This window comes from Vombatus ursinus, unplaced genomic scaffold (assembly GCF_900497805.2).
Source record: "Vombatus ursinus unplaced genomic scaffold, bare-nosed wombat genome assembly UNPS02011014.1, whole genome shotgun sequence".
Taxonomy (NCBI): Eukaryota; Metazoa; Chordata; class Mammalia; order Diprotodontia; family Vombatidae; genus Vombatus; species Vombatus ursinus.
Window position 1 is genome coordinate 13,081,714 of NW_020950792.1, and position 19,514 is coordinate 13,101,227.

Genomic DNA, 19,514 nt, shown 5'->3' on the forward strand with positions numbered 1-19,514 from the left:
GAGAGAGAGAGAGAGAGAGAGAGAGAGAGAGAGAGAGAGAGAGAGAGTTAAAACATTCCTTCTTTCCAAGGGGAAAAATAATTAGCTAGTTGAATAGAAAATTTTACTCCTATTGACTTGCTAAGTGTACAACCATTTGCAATGCTATTATTTTGGGTGCCTTTTCTAAGCACTCTGTGTGTGTGTGTGTGTGTGTCTATCTGTTCCCAGTATTACAACTTGTGCTTTCTAATTTTGGTTTAATTATATTGATTAGCACCAATTTTTACAATGCATATTGAAATACATTTTGTATTTTATGAACTTACGAACACTTGAAAGAATCCAGTTGTATATCATGTACCATTCTGAATGAATATCTGGTCATCTACATCACACAATCTTTAGACAAGATTACTATTTCACAATGGATTCAATAACCTTTTCACCTTTTACCATTCGATTTAAATTAGGCAATTTAATAATTCATTGTGCCATTTTTATGCAACCTTTCTTAAAAAAAATGCCCTCTGCACAAAAAGCTATTTTCCTCTATTAGTTAGATTTTTATTTTGTTCATAGTTGGTAGTTATCCCTAAGGACCTAATTAAGACTTTATTATATGCTGATGGAGAGAGCTTAAACAACAATAAAAAGTAGATCCATGTTTTGTTGAAGAATGAAGAATCTCTACTGACATTTGAATCTTCATACTTTGATATTACTTACTATAACTAATATTCTTTCCTCAGAACATATTACCAAACTAAGATATATGAAACATTATCAATTTGAAGGGGTGTTTATTGGATGTCCACTATATGTTTAGTTTTCTGGTAGGTGTTTGGAGGGAATTTGAAAGTAGTCATATATTATGGGAGCCTTGATTAGAATCCTAATCTGTCAGGAATATTGTCCCAATGAAAGATTAGAGTAAGGAAAGTAAAGACTAAATTAGTTAAGGTAAGCAAGTACTCAGGTGCTTCCCCGATTGGAGAAAGAAGAAAGGTCTTCTTTATATATAAATATTAAAAATGTGTACTTTTTAAATGCTGGAAAACAAACTAACAATAAAACAACAACTTGTCTCTCCATGGCACATGGGTATTTATTTTGCAATGAATGCTCTCATGTGTTCTCATGGAGATACAAATGTAGGGAGCCATAATTTTCAAACTTTACCTAGGGCAAAAAAAATAAATTAATAAATTAATAGAAGATAAATAAATGGTGTTTTCAGGTTCTTCTAGAGAAAATTTCATTTTTTATACCTTTAATATGTTTGCAAAGTTAATTCCTTTCATTATAAAAAGAATATGATTAAAGAGAATCATATTTAAAACAAGAATTTTTTCTGTGGTGCCTTAGGTAAGTTTTATTTGAATCTCTGCCAATGCAAGCCACAAATACACTCAGAATGTATATTGTAACCTTTCATTGTGAGTACCAAAGTCTCCTAGATGTATGAACACACAAACTTTGTCATGGGAGTTCATGAACTACCTTTATAAACTTGGACCCTATGATGAATGAATTAAAAAAAGACATTCTGACCTGGCTCAGTATGCCTGTATTTTGACCTTGACTCTTCTTTTTTTTTTTCATGTTAATCTTATTCCTTGCTAGACTTGAAGGACTGCTTATGGTATTTACTCTCAGGAAGGGCTGGCCATCCCTCCAGGAACCTGATACGCATAAACAGTAATATTCTAAAGGGTATTTTTGAGAATAGCTCCTTCCCCACAGATTACACATTTATTTTGGCAAACTGCCTTCTTTGTTAGAAGGAATTACTAAAAGCATGTAACCCCGACTTTATCTTTGGAGTCTCTCCCCTGAGGTGCAGATGTGTAGCCTGAGATTTTCCCATTGGGACTTTGGAGGCTAAAAACCGGGTCTCCCCAGCCCATGTGATTCAGATATAGATGGTTCCCCTTATGATGATGATTGATTGTGACAAGAATTGATATAGATTGAGACTTAAGTATGTTATTGTTACCTATTGGGAATTATTAACTCTAACTCCATTCTATCTACTAATTTTAATCCTATTTTATTATTTTAATAATAAAAACTTCTACTATATACTTTTTTTCACATTTTATCCTTCCTCGAGGCTCCTATTGCCCTACTTCTCAGCTGACAAATTTGTATTTAGATTTTTTTTCCAAAAAAATGAGATTATTCACTAAGAACTCCCCCTTCCCAGCTCTCATATCACTCAGAAGCCTTTAAACACTATCACCTCTTTCAACCCATCTCAACAGAAGAGGTAGAAATTCTCCTTTTCAAGGCTAATCAACAACTGTGCATCATAACTCATCTCACTCTAGCTTATGTCCTCTAGCAAACTTCCAACTTTATCAATTCCATTCTCCCACTCATCTTCAGTGTCTCCCTGGACTGCTTGTGAATTGTTTTCTCATTGTCTTCCTCATTAGACTAGAAATTTCTTGAAAGCAGGGGCTGTTATTTTATTATTTGTATCCCCAACACTTATCATAGGGTCTGTTACATAGTAGGTACTTAATACTTACTGAATGACTGTATGGAACTAAAAGCTTCATTTTGTCCTTTATAACTTTATAGATACACAATTTATACCCCCTCCAATGTGACAAAGAGGGTTCTTTCTCCTTCCTAAATTCTTCAGTTTAACCAAATGTGTTCTTGATGAGAGTACAACTATAGCTGATGATAGTAATAAATATTTAATGTCATCTTGGAGAAGTTGGGTTGTGGAACCTTTTTTTTTCCTTTCAGTTCAGTGAGATTAGTTGTCCTATACTTTTTAAAAAAAATACTAGTTTTCTATATTCACTTTTATAAGATTTTGAGTTCTAAATTTCTGCTCTTTCTTCACTCACCTCCTCCCTCCCCAAGTTGGCATGCATTCTGATATAAGCTATACATGTATAATCTTATGAAACATATTTCTGCATTAGTCATTTTGTGAACAAAGAATCAGAACTAAAGGGAAAAACCATGAGAAAGAAAAAAAAAAGAGAATAGCATATTTTGGTCTGCATTCAGACTCCATAGGTCTTTCTCTGGATGTGAAGAGCATTTTCCATCATGAATCTTTTGGAATTATCTTAGATCATTGAGTTTCTGAGAAGAGCTAAGACTATCAAAGTTGGTCATCATGTAATGTTACTGTTACTGTGTACCATATTCTCCTCATTCTGCTCACTTCACTCAGCATTAATTCATATAAGCCTTTCCAGATGTTTTTAAAATCTGCCTGTTTACTGTTTTTTATGGAACAATATTATTTCATTGCATTCATATACCACAACTTGTTCAGCCAATCCCCAATGGATGGACACCCCTCAATTTCCAATTCTTGGCCACCATAAAAAGAGCTGCTACAAATATTTTTTACATGTGGGTTGTTTTCCCTTTTCTCTGATCTCTTTGGGATATAGACCTACAAGTGGTACTGTTGGGTCAAAGGGTATGCACAGTTTTATGGATCTTTGGGTACAGTTCCAAATTACTCTTCAGAATGGTTGGATCAGTTCATAGCTCCACCAACAATGAATTAGTGTTCCAATTTTCCCACATCTTCTCCAGCATTTATCATTTTCCTGTTTTATCATGTTAGCAAACTGATAGGTGTGATGTGGTAGTTCAGAGTTGTTTTGATTTGCATTTTTCAAATCAATAGTGATTTAGAGCATTTTTTTTGTATGACTATAAGTAGCTTTAATTTCTTTCTCTGAAAACTAACTGTTCATATGCTTTGACCATTTATCAATTGGGGAATGATGTGTATTCTTATATAAATTCTTATATAAATTTGACTCAGTTCTTTATATATTTGAGAAAAGAGGCCTTTATCAGATACAGTGTAAAAATTGTTTCCCAGTTTTGTGCTTCCCTTTTAATCTTGGTTGCATTGCTTTTAATTTAATGTAATCAAAATTATCCATATTGCATTTTATAATGTTCTTTATCTCTTCTTTAGTCATAAATTCTTTACTTCTCCATAGATCTGACAGGTAAACTATTCCTTGCTCTCCTAATTTGTTTATAGTATTACTCTTTATGTCTAAATTGTGTATCCATTTTGACCTTATCTTAGCATACAATATAAGATGTTGGTCTATGCCCAGTTTCTGCCATATAGTTTTCCAGTTTTCACAGTAGTTTTTTTTTTTAAATAGTGAGTTCTTATCCCAGAAGCTAGAGTCTTTGGGTTTATCAAAGAGTAGATTACTATAGTCATTGACTACTGTGTCTTGTGTACCTAACCTATTCTACTGATCCATAAATCTATTTCTCAGTCAGTACCAAGTGGTTTTGATGATTGCTGCTTTATAATACAGCATTAGATCTGGTATGGCTAGGCCACCTTCCCTTACATTTCTTTTAATTAACTCCTTTGATATTCTATGCCTTTTGTTCTTCCAGATGGATTTTGTTATTTTTTCTAGCTCTACAAAATAATTTTTTCATAGTTTGATTAGTATGTCAGTGAATAAGCAAATTAATTTAGGTAGAATTGTTATTTTTATTATATTAGCTTGGCCTACCCATGAGCAACTGATATTTTTCCAGTTGTTTCAATCTGACTTTATTTGTATGAAAAGTTTTTTGTAATTGTATTCATATAGTTCCTGGGTTTGTCGTGGCACTTAGACCTCGACATATTTTGTATTGTCTACACTTAATTTAAGTGAAATTTTTCTTTCTATCTCTTGCTGCTGGGCTTGGTTGGCAGCATATACAAATGCCAAAGATTTATGTGGTTTTTTTTTATCCTGCAAATTTGCTAAAGTTGCTATTATTTCAAGTAGTTTTTTAGTTGATTCTCTAGGATTCCCTAAGTGTATCATCATATTATCTGCAAAGAGTGATAGCTTTGTTTCTTCTTTGCTTATTCTAGGTCCTTCAATTTCATTTTTATTTTCATATTGCTAAAGCTAACATTCCTAGTACAATATTGAATAACAGTGGTGATAATGGACATCTTTGTTTCATCCCTGTTCTTATTGGAAATGATTCTAGCTTATCCCCATTACATACAGTTCTTGCTAATGGTTTTAGATAGATGCTATTTATCATTTTAAGGAAAACTCCATTTATTCCTGTGCTCTCTAGTGTTTTTAATAGGAATATGTGTTGTGTTTTGCCAAAAGCCTTTTCTGCTATTGAGATAATCATATGTTTTCTGTTAGTATTGTTATTGATGTGGTCAATTATGCTGATAATTTTCCTAATATTTAATGAGCCTTACATTCCTGGTATAAATCCCACCTGGTCATAGTGTATTGTCCTCATGATAAGTTGCTATAATCCATTTTATTTCAACTTTTTGCATCTATACTCATTAGGGAAATTGGTCTATAATTTTTTTCTCTCTTTTGGCTCTTCCCAGTTTAGATATCAGCACCACATTTATATAATAAAAATAATTTGATAGGACTCCTCTTTGCCTATTTTTCTAAATAGTTTATATAATATTGAATTAATTGTTCTTTAAATGTTTGGTAGAATTCACTTCTAAATCTATCTGGCCCTGAAGATTTCTTCTTTGGGAGTTCATTAATGACTTATTCAATTTCTTTTTCTGAAATGAAGTTATTTAAATATTTTATTTCTTCTTCTGTTAACCTAGGCAATTTATATTTTTGTAAATATTCATCCATTTCACTTAGGTTATCAGTTTTATTGACACACAGTTGGGCAAAATAGCTCTTAATTATTGTTTTAATTTCCTCTTCATTGATGGTGAATTCACCCTTTTCATGTTTGACACTGGTAATTTTGTTTTCTTCTTTTTTTTTTTAATCAAATTAATGAAAGGTTTATCTATTTTATTTTTTTTTATAAAACCAGCTCTTAGTTTTATTAGTTCAATAGTTTCCTTAACTTCAATTTTATTAATCTCTCCTTTGATTTTCAGAATTTCTATACTGATATTTAATTGGTGATTTTTAATTTCTTCTTTTTCTAGTTTTTCTTTTGTAAGTTGCATACCCAATGCATTGTTCTCCTCTTTCTCTATTTTATTCATGTAAACATTGAGCTATATAAAATTTCCCCTAATAATTTCTTTGGTTGCATTTTATAAGTTTTGGTATGTGGTCTCATTATTGTCATTCTCTTGGATGAAATTACTGATTGTTTCTATGATTTGTTATTTGACTCACTCATTCTTTAGGATTAGATATTTAGTTTCTAATTAATTTTTAGTCTAATTTTCCATGGCTGTTTATTACATGTAATTTTTATTATATCATGATCTGAACAGGATGTTTTTAATATTTCTGCCTTTCTGCATTGGATTATGAGGTATTTATTCCCTAGTATATAATCAATTTTTGTGTAGGTGCCTTGTACCACTGAGAAAAAAGTATATTCCTTTCTATCCCCGTTCAATTTTCTCCAGAAGGCTATCATATCTAACTGTTCTAAAATTCTATTCACCTCCATAACTTCTGTCTTGTTCATTTTTTTGTTAGATTTATCTAGTTCTGAGAGAGAGATGTTGAGGCCCCCCACTAATATAGTTTTTTGTCTATTTCTTCCTGTAACTCACTTAACTTCTTCTCTAAGAATGTGGATAAATGTAATACATACTTTATTTTTTTTTTGACTAGACACTAGGGTTAAGTAACTTGACCAGGGTCACATAGCTACTAAGTGTCAAGTGTCTGAAGTGTCAAGTGTCTGAGGCCAGATTTGAACACAGATCCTTCTGACTCCAGGGCCGCTGCTCTATCCACTACGCCACCTAACTGCCCCACTTGTTGCATATATGTTTACTATTAATATTACTTTATTGTCTATGGTACTTTTTAGTAGGATGTAGTTTCCTTCCTTATCTCTTTTAATTAAATCTATGTTTGCTTTTGCTTTGTCTGAGATCAGGATTGCTACCCCTGCTTTTTTTTTTCTTCAGCTGATGCATAGTATATTCTGGTCCAGTCTTTTTCTTTTGTTCTTTGTGTATCTTTCTACTTCAAACATGTTTCTTGTAAACAACATATTGTAGGATTGCAGTTCTTAATCCACTCTGATACCTGATTTTGTTTTATGGGAGAGTTCATTGCATTCACATTCATACTTATGATTGCTATTTGTTTCTTTCTCTCCATCCTATTTTCCCCTATTTATGCTTTCTCTCCTTTCTCCCTTTCCCTTCTCACTAGAGTTTTGCTTTCAACCACCACTTCCCTCAGTCTGACCTCCATTCTATCATCCCCCTCCCTTTTCTTCCCCTTTACACTTACTACTTTTTTCCCTCCCTTTTATCCACCCCTCCCTTTTCTTTCCCTTTATCCCTCCTACTTCATATAGGGGTAAGATGGATTTCCAAACCCCATCGAATGTGTATGTTATTCCTTCTTTGAGCCAAATCCAATGAGAGTAAGGTTCAAACAATACTCACTCCCTCTCTTCTTTCCTTTTACTGTAATAGGTCTTTGTGCCACTTCATGTGATGTAATTTACCCTTTTCTTCCTCCTCCTTTCCTCTTCACCTAGTACAAGCCTTTTTTTCCCATTAATTATTTTTTATCATCACTTCAAAGTCAACTTATACCCATGCCCTCTGTCTATGTATACCCCTTCTAAATGTCACAGTAAAGATATTATTCTCAAGAGTTGCAAGTATAATCTTCCTATGTAGGGATGTAAACAGTTCAACATTATTGAATAACTTTTTTTCTTTCCTGTTTACCTTTTTATGCTTCTCTTGAGTCCTGTATTTGAAGATCAAATTTTCTGTTCATCTCCAGTCTTTTCATTAGGAAAGTTTGGAAGTCCCCTATTTCATTGAATGTCCATCTCTTCCCCTGAAAGATTATGCTCAGTTTTGCTAGGTACTTGATTCTTGGTTGCAATCCATCCTCCTTTGTCTTCTGGAATATCATATTCCAAGCCCTCTTATCCTCTAATGGAAAAGCTGCTAGTTCCTGCAAAATCCTGACTGTGGTTCCATGATATTTAAATTCTTTCTTCCTGGCTTCTTATAATATGTTCTCCTTGATCTGATAATTCTGGAATTTGGTTACAATATTCCTTGGAGTTTTCATTTGGGGATCTCTTTTAGGATGTGTTTGGTGGATTCTTTCAATGATTATTTTATTCTCTGGTTCTAGGACTTCAGGGCAATTTTCCTTGATAATTTCTTGAAAGATGCTGTCCAAGCTCTTTTTTTTGATCATGACTTTCAGGTAGACCTATAATTCCTAAATTACCTCCCCTGAATTTATTTTCTAGGTCAGTTGTTTTTCCAATGAGGTATTTTAAATTTTCTTCTATTTTTTCATTCTTTTGATTTTGTTTAACTGATTCTTGATGTCTCATAGAGTAATTAGCTTCCTCTGGCTTAATTCTAATTTTTAACAAATCGTTTTCTTCATTTAGCTTTTGTACCTCATTTTCCATTTGGCCAAATCTACTTTTTAACATGTTCTCTTCAGAGAGTTTTTGTACCTCCTTTTCCATTTGGTCAATTTTACTTTTTCAGGAGTTGTTTTCTTCAGTTGATTTTTTCCCCCTCTTGGCCAATCGTATTTTTTAAGGAAATGTTTTCTATGGTCAATTTTTGTCCTTCCTTTTCCAAGCTGTTGACTCTTTTTTTGTGTACCTTTCATTTCTTTTCCCAATTTTTTCTTCTGCCTTTCTTATTTGCCTTTTGAAATTCTTCTTGAGATCTTCCAAGAAGGTTTTTTGGGCTTGAGACCAGTTAATATTCCCATTTCAGTTTTTGGATATAGGTATATTAACAATGTTGTCCTTTTCTGAGTTTGTGTTTTGATCCTTCCCTGTCCCCATAGAAAGAGTTTATGATAATAAGTGTTTGTTTCTACTTTTTGCTCATGATTATCACCTATTTCCTGACTTTTCAAGTTGAGCTCTACTGCTGGAGCATAGAGGGCACTGTCCCAACCTTCTTGAGCTGGAGTCCAGGGGTCTGGTCACTGGTGTGTGCTGGGTCCTCAAGTGATGGCCGCTGGAGGCTGTAGGTATCTGGCAACTTACCTAGTGTGAGCTAGGATCCTGGTGGCAGTGTCTGGTGTGTGCTAAGGCCAGGTGGGATTTTTCTATATTTCCTCTGGGCTGTGCTGAAGCACGTGGAAGTCCTGCTGCTGGAGGATGCCTGCCTACCCAAGGCTGTGCTGAAGCACATAGATGTCTGCTGCCAGAGAATGCCTGCCTGCTGTGACTTGTGCTTAAGGATCTAAAAGTTTGACTGCTGGAAGATGCCTGTCCTCTGGGGCCTACACCTGCATGTGTGGTGTTTCTCTGAGCTGGAGTCTGTTGGTTCTCTTGTCTTTGCTAAGGAACTTGGGGAGGGGGGTCCTGGTATTGGTATGTGCCTGCTCCATCACACAAGAGATCAATATCTCCTGCTAGTTTGCTGAGGTGGGGTTGCCGCTAGCTTGCTGGGATGCTTCCTACCTTGGAATGCCCTCCTCTTTTATCTGAGTGAAATGGACCTTTCTTGCTGATCCTCCAAGTTTCCTGGGTTAAAAGACTGTTCTATCTTTCTGCTGGCTCTGCTGTTCCAGGATTTTTCCTGTAATGTTATTTTTTGGTTTTGTAGAGGTCAATAAGGGACAGTGACAACAATTTACTGTTTACTCCACCATCTTGGCTCCCAGAAGTTGCCTGTTGCATCTCTTATACATTTTTTCACAGAAATGAAAATACTAAATGAATAGTGGAATTGCTACTTTTATGTAGCTAGAACTCTTCACGTAGAGTGAAGCAATACAGGTAAACCTAATGAATATGCATGACTATTTTACATTTCTTGTTGCCATTATTACTCAATCTTATTCAACTGACAATGGAATAAACTTCTAGTGTATTCCAAAGTAGGGAAACTATATTTCTGGGCATCATTTCACTTTTCTTATTTAAACTTGGATTTGAGCAATGTTTTAAGTTATTTTAAAAGTTCCAAATGTGGCATGAGTAATCTTTTCATATTACTCAGATGTATATAAAGTAACATTTAATTGGGCCATGGAATCTTTTTTGTACCAACTCCAATTGCCTTTTAAGTTCACACCTACAGGATTCAGGAAAAAATAAAAAAGCTTAAAATGGCATTTGCTCTAGCTTTTTACATAGTAAAGGACTTTCTTACTTGATTTCCGAAGAGATGAACCACTTGTACTATTGGTTGGTCTGTCCAGTATCACTTCATGAGGCACACTTCTTAGTGGCATCATTGCAATATGGAAGAATAATTTTCCAAATTTCTAGGGGTCAACAGGAATAATTTGCATAAAGGTGATATTTAAATCAATGGAGTAGATGACTTCAATGATGGAGAGAAGAGGACCATGAACAAAACTTTGGGGGAAACCAAAATTTAAGGAGAAAGAGGAGAATGTGTAACAAGTAAAAGAAAGAATCACAGAAGGAGTAGACAGGGTCTTAGAAAAAGAACCATGTGAGTATAGTAACAACTAAGAGAAGGAAAAGCCTATAAGGAGAATACACAGCCTACTGTGTCAGAAAGTGCAAATGTTTCAAGGATGATAGGCAAATTAAACATTCTAATAAAAGAAGAGAAATTTCAATTCATAGGAATCAGGGAAACTTAAGATATAGGACCTACTGTCTTAGGGTTTGCAAAACTGAAAAGAATTTGAAAATTATCTTAACATTTAATTCTCTTATCAGTCATTTACTGAAAGCTTCATGGTCTTTTTAAATACTTCATGGGATCATAAGAACATAGATATAGAGTAGAAGGGATTTTGGGGAAGCTAGGTGGCACAGCGGAGAGAATGCCTGCTCTGGAATCAGGAAGACTGAGTTCAAATGTAACCTCAGACTCTTACTAGCTGTGTGACTATGGGCAAGTCACTTAGCCCTTCTACATGATACTATTACCTGTTCACTGAAGATGACAACAAAGAGCTCATATTTAAGTAATTTGAGAAGAAAGATGAATTATTTTTTATATGTCACTTCAAGATGTCCATACAGTCATTGCTGAAGCATTACTGTAGCTCAGGAGAGAATGTGAGAATATACTGATCTAGAGTCATCTACTTAGAGCTAATACCAATAGCTCCATATTCAAAACATAACTAACAATTTTAATCTTTTTTAATCCAATCATGGCTATTCTGTGAATGGCATGATTTGGGAATTTAAGAGAAGGCTTCACACTTCAGGCCTCACACTTTCTCCATAGAAATTAATTAGCAGCACAATAAAGTTTCACTTCTGCACATTATGTACCCCAGGGAAATCTTTGTTTCATGTAGAACAGCAGGGAGTTGATGGGCGGGAGCAGATTGTGGAGGTGGGCATCATGTTCCAACACATGGAAAGAAATAAAGTGAAAATTTCCTAGCAACCATCATTTCAAGAACTAGTCAAGTTAGCATAAAGGAAAGGTTGCCTAGCAACTTCTGTACAGAACCTCCTTAAAGCTTTGGGTATGGTTAGGCAAGAACAGAAAAAGGATGATGTGATTTTCTGTGCTTTCTGAAAGTAGATGTTAATATATATATATATTATATATAATATATATATATGTTTTTGTGTTAATAAAATCAGGTTTAAAAGTATTCTGACATGCATTGTGTTTTTACACAGCTACTTCCCAAGACTTAATAAAAGAATTAATTTTAATATATATGTACAGTTTGATAAAATATGCATAAATTATATTTTATATTGAAGAGTAGCTACAAATACAGGCACACCCTACATAACATTATTTTGATTCAATTAATTTATCTTTATTTTATATTTTAAAGGTTAATACTTCACCTATTGCTGTGGGCTGAGATTTTATGACAATTTGTATTTTAAAATATTTTAATATACTTTTTTTATCCAAATTTGTGTTCTAAATAATCTCTCTCTCTCTAGAAAGAAAACTACAATTTTTTTAGAAATATGCTTCAATCTGCTTTCAGAATTTGTCACTTTTCTCTCTGGAGGTCAAAAGTATTTTTCATCATTAGTACTTTGGAATTATCTTGGATGTCTTTCACATCCAAGATGTGAAATTAACTGTCTTTCACAATTAATCATTCGTACCATATTACTGTTACTGTGTACAATGTTCTCCTGGTTCTCCTCACTTCATTTTACATTAATCCATATAAATCTTCTGTGTTTTTTTTCCTAAACCATCCCCCTCATAATTTCTTATATCTCAATAGTATTCCATTAATCCACAACTGGTTCAGTGATTTTTCAGTTGACAGGAATCCCCTCAATTTCCAATTCTTTACCACCACAAAAAGAGCTGTGATAAATATTTTTTGTATATATTGATACTTTTCCTTTTTCTTTAATCTCTTTAGGATACAGATCCAGTAGTGGTATTACTGGATGAAAGTTTATGCAGAATTTTATATTCCCTTGGGCAGAGTTCCCAACTGTTCTCGAGAATAGTTGCACTAGTTCGTAACTCCACCAATAGTTCATTATTATACTTGTTTTTATACATTCTTTCCAGCATCTGTCACTTTCCTTTTTTGTCATGTCAGCCAATCTTATAGGTATGAGGTACTGCCTCAAAGCAGTCTTAATTTCTGTTTCTCTAATTACTAGTCATGTAGGGCAATTTAAAAAATATGAGTATTGTTAGCTTTGATTTCTTCTTTTGAAAACTGCCATTCCTATCCTTTGAGTATCAATAATTACTACTTGTCATCATAAGAAAAAGATCCATTTATTCCTATATTTTCTAATGTTTTAATAGGAATGAGTATGTATTATGTCAAAAATATGTTTGTCAGTTATTGATATAATCATATGATTCCTGTTGTTCTTTGAATTGATATGGCTAATTAAGTTTATACTTTTCGTAAAACTGAACTAGCCCTGCACTTCTTGCATAAATTCTACCTGCTCGGGGTGTAAAATTTTTGTGATATATTACTGTAATTTCCTTGCTAGTATTTTCTTTAATTTTTGTATCAATATTTATTAGATAAATTGGTCAATAATTTACTTTATCTACTTTGTTCTCCTTGGTTTATATATCAAAATCATATTTATGTCATAAAAGAAATTATTCAATGTCTTTTGATAACTTAGGGTTATTCAAGTATTTTATTTTTCTTCTAATCTGGGCAATTTATATGTTGGTAAATATTTATCCATTTCACCTAGGCTGCCAATGTTCATGGAATATATTTGGGAAAATATCTTCTATATATTGCTTTAATTTCATCTTCATTGGTGGTTCATTCATCCTTTTAATTTTTGAGACTTGTAATTTGATTTCCTTTATTTTTTAAATCAAATCAATCAATTTTAAAATCTATTTTAATTTTATGACATCAGCCTCTCATTTTATTTATTAGTTCAATGATGTATATAATATACAATTTATATTTATTTGTTATATATTTACACATATAACATATTTATAATTTATTTATATTTATAATATAAAATTTATTTATCTGTCCTTTGGTTTTAAGGATTTCTAATTTGGTATTTAGCTGGGAACTTCAAATTTATTCTTTTCCTAGTTTTTCTTTTAGTTGCATACCCAGTTTATTGATTGGTTCTTTCTTTGATTGATGTAAGCTTTTAGTGATATAAATGTACCCCTAATTTAATTTCCACATTTATTTTTAATATCTGTTTCAAAGGCCCATTATTGAATGCAATTTTTACTGTGTTATGGTCCAAAAAGGGCACATTTAATATTTCTGCTTTCATGAGGTTTGTATAAAGTTTTTCTGTCCTAACACATTGTCAATTTTTGTGGTTACATGTATAACTCAAGGAAAAAACAAAAACAAATGTATATTCCTCTCTATTTTTGCTCATGTTTCTATCATATATCTATCAGATATCTATCATTTCTTTTTCTTAAGATATGTGTGTGCACACACATATTGTCTGAATCACAAGTTCATCATGAAATTTGATTCTGCTTTCTAGTTCCTTTCTCTCTAAGATCTAATTATATATGCTTTGTATCTGGTATGTATAAACATGCATAGTGTGTCCTACATTCAAATGTAAAGATCTTTGAAAGAAGGGACTCTTTTCACTTTTTTCATGGTCCCATTCAAAATTGTAGTAGCTGTTATCAGATTGCCCTCTAGGATAATTTCCTTCATTTCTTAAGGAGTTTAGTAGGGGGCTCACAGTCTTTCTCTTCTCTCTCCCTAATTTCACTGGAACATTAGTCAGAATACTCTTTACTCCTCACTTCCAAATGCTCTCTCTATCGCCATCACTTAGGAACCTCTAATCCTGAAGTTCATTCAATATATATCACCCAATCTAGTAGTTAACTACTGAGATTCAGGATATTCTTTTTCCTTTCTCAATGAGTTCATGACTGACTTGTAGCTTTTCCTTCTATTCCAACTCCTGCCTACATACTACAGGACATCAATATACATGTAGATACTCTTTTATATACTCTAACTTCCCAGTCCCTCAAATGGCTTCTTTCCCATAATCTACTTACATTTCCATATTCATGAATTCTAAAAATAATTTTTCTGATCTTAATCTTTTGTCATTCCACATTTAACCTGTTTTACAACCCCTAACCCTATTATTTATCCACAATACAACATCCAATCTCTTTTGTCCTAAGGTTGTCCCCTTTTCCAATCCCATTTCAAGGCCATCACTGTTGCACTAGCTATACTCTCTTCCATTCCCCATATTGACCATGTGTTAACCAAATTCAACTCAATACCATCCTCTTCTGTCAAGTATCTTGGTCTCTTTCTGTCATTGATCTTTCTCTGCCATATTCCAGGCTTAAGTTATTCCCACTGTTCATTCTCTTTGCTCCAGTTATGTGCTACTGAATGGAGCTGGAGAAAATTATGAAACCATTAAGAATGAATTCATTATGTATTTATGATATATAATAATATCCATTGGACTCTCATTATAAAAAGGCAATTTGTACCTCCCTAATCAATTCACTAACTCACTTACCACGGTGGCTTTTACAAACCTGCTCCTTCCTCCTCAAATATCCCCTTGTGCCTCTTCCCCTTCCCCTCTCAGCTGAGAATCTTACTTTTTTTCACTAAAAAAAAAGACTCATGCAATTCACTGAGTTCTGTTAAGTTCGTCCTCATATCCCTCAGCTGCCTTTCTCTACCATACTCCTTTGTTTCTGTCTAGAATAAAGAATAAAATAATAGCCTTCTCTCCTAAGTCAAATCCTATCATATACATAAGTGATCCCATTCCATTCTGTCTTTCCCATAGATTGCTTCTTCTATTATCACCATTCTCTCTCTAACCTTCAATTTTTTACTGTCCTCTTTTCTACAAAAATGCCCTCATTTCTTTTATTCTTTTTTTTTTGGCCTGGGCAATGGGATTAAATGATTTGCCCAGGGTCACACAGCTAGTAAGAGTTATGTGACTGAGGTCAGATTTGAACACAGGTCCTCCTGAATCCAAGGCCAGTGCTCCATCCACTGCGCCACCTAGCTGTCCCCATTTCTCTTATTTTTAAAAAATCCCTTGGGAGCAGCTATGTGGCACAGTGGATAGAGCACCAGCCCTGGAGTCAGGAGGACTTGAGTTTAAATCCAGCCTCAGACACATAATACTTACTAGCTGTGTGACCCTGGGCAAGTCACTTAACCCCATTGCTTAGCCAAAAACAAACAAAAAAAACCCCTTACTTGATCTGTCCATCTCTATTTGCAGAATCAAGTTTATGTAGACTCATGGATCTAACAATAATTAGTTAACTCAATTGAGGGCCATTTAGGGTATTTTATGAATAAGTAAAATGACCTTCTCCATATAGGTATACAACCTTCTTTCTGGGTCTGTCTCTTGACCTCAGGAGTCCGATTTAAAGCAAGTAAGCATCTGGTGGCTCAGATTAGCAGTTGGCTTCCTTTACTTGCTCATTGCAGTTTTACTAAATGCTGTAACTTGTTGGATTTGTGTCCTCTTTTTGTGACTAAAGTCCTTAAGTTCATCTACAATTGATGCCACCACTTTCTTCTATTTCTCTTATCTCTAGTCTTGTCTCCAGTACATTTAATCATTTGATTGAAGCTGCTTCCTCCAAAATTACCAATGAGATGTTTTGAAGGTGGAAATGACAGGACTTTTCAACTATTTAGATATGGCAGATATAAGAGACTGAAAAGTTAAAGAAGATACCATGCTTGTGAGCCTTGATGATTGGAAAGATGATAGCACCCTTTACAGTGAAAAATATATTTAGAGTGAGGAGAGATTTGGGGAAGCTGAATTTGATTCTGGACCTGTTGATTTAAAATGTCTACAACACATCTAATTTGAGATGCCCACTATATAGTTTGGAGATATGAGACTACAGGTTAAGAGAGAGGTTAGGGCTGGAACAATCATCTGCATAGAGATAATAATTAAAACTATGAGAGCTGATGAAATCACTAAGATAAATAGTAGAGTGGTGGAAGACCAGAGGGTGTAGGACAAATGCGTATTTTGCTTCCTGGTTTGAGGACATCAGATTTCTTGAATTTCTTGAAAGATGCTGTCTAGGTCCTCCTCCTTTTGATTATGGCTTTCAAATAGCCCAATGATTCTGATATTCTCTCCTGGACCTATTTTCCAGTTCATTTTTTTTCTCATGAGATTTTTGACATTTTTTTTCCTTTTTTCCCTATTCTTTTGAATTTGTTTCATTGATTCATGATGAATCATAGAATCATCAGCTTCAATTTGCCCAATTCTAACTTTTAAGGTGTTATTTTCCTTAATTAGCTTTTATATTTTCTTTTCCATTTGGCCAATTGTACTCTTTATGGAGCTGTTTTCTTCAGTGGATTTTTTGTACTTCCTTTTGCATTTGGCTAATTCTACTTTTTAAGCAGTTTTGCAAGCTGTTGACTCTTCCCCCACATAATTCTCTTACATCATGTTCATTCCTCCCCCTCATTTTTTCTTCTACCTCTCTAATATGATTTTAAGCTCATTTTTGAGTTGTTCTATGATTCCTCCCTGGGTTTGAGACCATTTCTTGTTTTTGATTGGGGTTTTTCCCACAAGTGTCTTGACATTGTTGTCCTCTTCTGAGTTTGTGTCTTGGTCTTTTGTGTTACCATCATAACTTTCTATAGTCACATTTTTTTGTTGTTTCATTCCTAATTTAAAAAAATTTTTATTTACTTATTTTCAGTTTTCAACATTCACTTCCAGAAGATTTTGAGTTTTAAATATTCTCCTCTGCCCTCTCCTATCCCTTCCTCAAGATGGCATGCAATCTGATATAGCCTCTACTTATACATTCATATTAACCATATTTCCCCATTAGTCATGATGTAAAGAAGAATTAGAACTGATGGGAGGAACCACAAGAATGAAGCAATAAAACAAAACAAAACAACAACAACAGCAACAAAAAAAGAGAGCAAATAGTACACTTCCATATGCATTCAGACTCCATAGTTCTTTCTCTGGATGTGGATAGCTTTTTTCATTGTGAGTATTTTGGAGTTGTCTTAGATCTTTGCATTGCTGAGAAGAACCAAGCCTATCAAAATCAGTCATCACAGAATGTGGTTGTTACTTCTGTATAATGTTCTCTTGGTTCTGCTTATTTCACTCAGCATCAGTTCATTTAAGTCTTTCCAGGTTTTTCTGAATTCCATCTGCTCATCTTTTCTTATAGCACAATAGTATTCCATTACAGTCATACACCGTAATTTGTTCAGCCATTCCCCAATTGATGGGAATCCCCTCAATTCTCAATTCTTGGCCACCACAAAAAGAGCTGCTATAAATATTTTTATACATGTGGGTTCTTTCCCTATTTTTGTAATCCCTTTGGGACACAGCCCTAGAAGTGGTATTGGTGGGTCAGAGGGTATGCACAATTTTATAGCTCATTGGGCATAGTTCCAAATTGTTCTTCAAGATGGTTGGATCAGTTCACAACTCCACCAACAATGCATTAGTGTTTCAATTTTCACATATCTTCTCCAACATTTATCATTTTCCTGTTTTGTCATATTAGCCAATCTTATAGGTGTGTTGTGGTACCTCAGAATTGTTTTGATTTGCATTTCTCTAATCAGTAGTGATTTAGAGCATTTTTTAATATGACTATAGATAGCTTTATTTTTTTTCATTTGAAAACGCCTATTCATAACCTTTGGCCATTTATCAATTGGGGAATGACTGGTATTCTTACAAATTTGACTTAGTACTCCATATATCTTAGAAATGATGACTTTATCAGAGACACTGGTTTTAAAATTATTTTCCAGTTTTCTGCTTCCCTCCCAATTTTGGTTGCATTGATTTTGTTGGTGTCAAAACTTTTCAATTTAATGTAATTATCCATTTTGTATTTCATAATGTTCTCTGTCTCTTGTTTGGTCATAAATTCTTCCCTTCTCCATAGATCTGACAGGTAAACTATTCCTTGCTCTCCTAAGTTTGCTTATAGTATCAGTCTTCATGTCTAAATCATATACCCATTTTGACTTTATCTTGATACAGGGTTTAAGATGTCGGTCTATGCCCAGTTTCTGCCATATTATTCTCCAGTTTTTCTAGCAGTATTTTTATTTTAAATAGTGATTTCTTATCCCAGAAGCCAGAGTCTTTGGATTTATCAAATAATAGATTGCTATAGTCATTAATATATCTTGCATACCTAACCTATTCCACTGATCCACCAGTCTATTTCTTAGCCAGTACCAAGTGGTTTTGTTGATTGCTGCTTTATAATGCAATTTCAGATCTGATACAGCTAGGCCACCTTCCCTAGCATTTCTTTTCATTAATTCCCTTGATATTCTGTACCTTTTTTTCTCCCAGATGAATTTTGTTATTTTTTTCTAACTCTATAAAATAATTTTTGATAGTTTGATTGGTATGGCACTGAATAGGTAAATTAATTTAGGTAGAATTGTCATTTTTATTATATTAGCTCACCCATAATCAACTGGTATTTTTGTTTAATTATTTAGATCTGACTTTATTTGTGTGAAAAGTGTTTTGTAATTATGTTCATGTATTTCCTGAGTTTGTTTAGGCAGGTAGACTACAAAATATTTTATAACGACTACAGTAACTTTAAATGGAATTTGTCTTTTTATCTTTTGCTGTTGGGCTCTGTAAGTAGTATATAGAAATACCGTTGATTCATGCGGGTTTATTTTGTATCCTGCAACTTTGCTAAATTTGTTTTATTATTTCATGTAATTCTTTACTTGTTTCTCTAGGATCCTCTAAGTTTACTATTGTATCATTTGCAAAGAGTGATAGCATTGTCTCTTCTTTGCCTAGTCTAATTCTTTCAATCTCTTTTTCTCCTCTAATTACTAAAGCTATCATTTCTGGTACAATATTGAATAACAGTGGTGATAATGGACATCCTTTTTTCACCCTGTTTCTTATTGGAAATGCTTCTAGCTTGTCCCTGTTACATATCATCCTTGCTGATGGTTTTAGATAGATGTGACTTATCATTTTAAGGAAGACTTCATTTATTCCTATGCTCTCTAGTGGTTTTAATAGGAATGTTAAATGCTTTTTCTGCATCTATTGAGATAATCATATGGTTTGTTAGTTTTGTTGTTGATATG

General features: G+C 33.7%; 1 pseudogene; it reads left to right on the forward strand.

The window, feature by feature from the left end:
* LOC114038432 overlaps nt 1–9,179 on the forward strand; it is a 30,357-nt pseudogene extending 21,178 nt beyond the window's left edge.
* The last annotated feature ends 10,335 nt before the right edge of the window (nt 9,180–19,514 follow it).